This window comes from Sycon ciliatum, chromosome 9 (genome assembly GCF_964019385.1).
Source record: "Sycon ciliatum chromosome 9, ocSycCili1.1, whole genome shotgun sequence".
Classification (NCBI taxonomy): domain Eukaryota; kingdom Metazoa; phylum Porifera; class Calcarea; order Leucosolenida; family Sycettidae; genus Sycon; species Sycon ciliatum.
The window spans coordinates 3,872,825-3,876,413 of NC_088651.1; the positions used below are offsets into that span (position 1 = coordinate 3,872,825).

The window sequence follows — 3,589 nt, forward strand, 5'->3', positions numbered from 1 at the left end:
TTTCAAATTACACATTGACTGTCTCGCTCTAAAGCTATTTCAAGTTCCTAAGCCTGATCAGTACAGCTCTGAACTTGAACTAACCAGTAGTTCATTCTGCTTACCGCTACATTGCTTAAACTGGTGTTTACATCAATTTTACCATTATTTTACCAACACCGCTTTAAATGTGATTGTTGTGATGGAATTACAAACTAGTCATGCGTACTGGGAATTCATCAACTTGACTTATATTTTAACCGGGCGTGTGAAAATACCTATACTGGTCTAGAACACATCAAACAGTACGTCAATGAATCCATTGCATAGCTATGAATAGGATGAATGCCAAAGAAATCACGGAACTACGTTAATTGTTCGACTAGTTTTGAGCAGGAAATGATACTTTCTTGCACCTTTGCAGAGTGCAAAGGTCAAGGCTTGACTTGTGCTCTTGATGATACCCGCTAAGACAGTAAAATTTTCCATCAGGGTTGGGGGAGGGAGCTTCAGGGTGGGACAAAGCAACTCTTGTATAAATTATCTACACTGCTTGTATGTCCATGCTAACAGCGACAAGAACGGACCAATGGCCATCGGATACCAGGCCGCACTATTTGCGGCCGGGAAGTTTTTTTATGCACAGCCAACACCTCACAAGTAGTCTAGCTAACACTGCACAAGTACTCGTCAACGCATTCACATCCTGCCGTCGTTCTCCTACACACCGACCAACTAGTAGTGGACGCATTCACGTGCTATGATTGTTCGTTGTCGTTCGTCGATCGTGGTTCAAACATCCCAATTAGTCGTCGACGCATTCATGTTATCTGGTCGTTATATATTTTTTTGCGATATTTCATTCATGCACGCTCCTATGTATATACTTATTATTTATATTTATTAAGAATGTTAGTTTTGTGGTCTGAAGCTTAAAGGGAAACTGAACGCCAAAAATAAGTATGGCTTATCCGAAGGAGAATTGGGCACTGATTCCGATGAGCTATGTCTCGAGCCGATCAGAGAAGAGGAACTGTGTCAAATTTCATAAATAACGCTTCCCATATTTGGAAATTGGCCTTGATGACGTGCGTACTGCTTAGCTGTCACCATGCTGTGCATGTTCAGCAGTGTAATTGAATGGAAGAAAACAATTACTTTGGTGTTTTGCAGCTCTGTTTCGTTCCCTGACGGTAACCAAATCTAGATGTAGGAATCTGTTGAGCAGGAGAGTGACACATGTCTTCCCCAAGGCTGTCCAGGCTGCAGTGGTGATGAAGAAGACACGATCATCACCCCGAGATCGATCGTAGCGAATTGGAAAACTCATGGTGAATTTGCTTCCACTCCAAGGCAATGTCGAGGTATGAAGGGTGCTTGTACTGCCTTCCAAAGTGAAGAGGAGATGAACATGGCTTTGCATAGCTGTTGTTCTATGCCAACTTACCTACTCTTGCTGGTACCGTAGTGGCATATTGCAAATTTCGTGGACGAACAACTCTAGTCACGAGTGGCTAGTGAGCAACACTAACAGGTGAGATTTTTCAATTCGACAAAAATTGTTTTTGTTTGAGAACTGACAGTGGCAGTCATTAGACTCAGTAGGTGTCTTTGCTGCTTCTTTCCCTTCATTGGTAGGGTTGTGCTTGAATAGTACAAGTGCTTGAAGTAAAATAAAATAGATAGAATATGTGGAACATAAAATCTAATCAAGCATCAGTACATGTATTGCGAAGTTCGACTTCGAAGCACATGAAATCACAATGATCACGAAGTTTATGTAATCAGGAGTACACCCTGTGTTCAACGAACACATACACACATGCTGTATTGCGCACACACATGTCCACATGTGCGTGCACCCCCACCCCATCCCACAGACACACGCATGCAGCGCGCACATCCACACACACTCCTACCCATACACATGTGCGTGCCCCCCCCCACACACACGTGTGCACATACAGATACGCAAACACACACGCACGAACACACACACACACAAGATACGTGTAAGTGTACATGGTCTTCCTGGTGCAGATGCTGAGCCAGCACAATGGAAAATACCTCCATCGAGATGCTTGATCAAGTGTTGTGATAATGGCACTCTTTGTTTGTTTTTACAAAGAAGTGTGGGAAAGATTACAATGCATTATAATTCATAATTGTTCTTTGCCTTGTACTGTGCAGACCAGAATGCTTCGCTATCAACTCCTGGCTTTCCATCGGCATGGTGTTCATCTGAAGCGGCATCTGGTCCGGGGAGTTCAAGTTGCTGGATGGCTGCACTGATACAGGATGGGTTTGCGTTGGCAATGCGATACGGCAGTCATCCCACATCACGAGCTACATGTTTATGTAATTTATATTGTCGCTCGTCCAGCAACGTCAAGGCTCTGCATGTAAACACAGGAGAACACCATAATACTACTCAGGGGATAATAATTTTGGATATCAATTTCTTGACAATTATTGGATTCACACAATATTCACAACGTATGCAACACGATGCTGTCTATTGAGTATTGACACTACTTCAAACTGAAGTGCTCACTACTCCTCTCCCGTTTTCATCTCCCTCTACCTTATGAATACTCTGCATTACTGGTTTCGTTTCTACCCTTTCCATTGCTGCCAGCTCCCAGTCTTTCTCAATGCACAGCGCCACCTTGACAGTCATTTTTGTGATTTGATGTACACGTACTTTGAAGTTCAAATTCGAATTACAGGATCAGATTTTTGTTCCACATTTTCTATTTATTTTTACTTCAAGCACAACCCTACCGATGAAGGGAAAGAAGCAGCAGAGAGACACCTACTGAGTCTAATGACTGCCACTGTCAGTTCTCAAACAAAAACAATTTTTGTCGAATTGAAAAATCTCACCTGTTAGTGTTGCTCACTAGCCACTAGTGACTAGAGTTGTTCGTCCACGAAATTTGCAATATGCCACTACGGTACCAGCAAGAGTAGGTAAGTTGGCATAGAACAACAGCTATGCAAAGCCATGTTCATCTCCTCTTCACTTTGGAAGGCAGTACAAGCACCCTTCATACCTCGACATTGCCTTGGAGTGGAAGCAAATTCACCATGAGTTTTCCAATTCGCTACGATCGATCTCGGGGTGATGATCGTGTCTTCTTCATCACCACTGCAGCCTGGACAGCCTTCGGGAAGACATGTGCCACTCTCCTGCTCAACAGATTCCTACATCTAGATTTGGTTACCGTCAGGGAACGAAACAGAGCTGCAAAACACCAAAGTAATTGTTTTCTTCCATTCAATTACACTGCCGAACATGCACAGCATGGTGACAGCTAAGCAGTACGCACGTCATCAAGGCCAATTTCCAAATATGGGAGGTGTTATTTATGAAATTTGACACAGTTCCTCTTCTCTGATCGGCTCGAGACATAGCTCATCGGAATCAGTGCCCAATTCTCCTTCGGATAAGCCATACTTATTTTTGGCGTTCAGTTTCCCTTTAAGCATTCCTGACCACGAACAACGATAAACAGACTCTGCGAATCTGACTTCATTCAGGGCAGCAGCAAAGTAATCAGGAGTTCTAGAATTTTCTAACCAATGGTAATGCCATCTGCATCATACC

General features: G+C 43.2%; 1 long non-coding RNA gene across 1 annotated transcript; it reads left to right on the plus strand.

Moving 5' to 3' along the window:
- The first annotated feature begins 1,143 nt into the window (after positions 1 to 1,143).
- LOC135825052 (uncharacterized) lies at positions 1,144 to 2,710 on the plus strand. Its single transcript, XR_010555008.1, has 2 exons — positions 1,144 to 1,513; positions 2,170 to 2,710. It is a non-coding gene; the product is annotated as an uncharacterized LOC135825052 (long non-coding RNA).
- Positions 2,711 to 3,589: the final 879 nt, after the last annotated feature.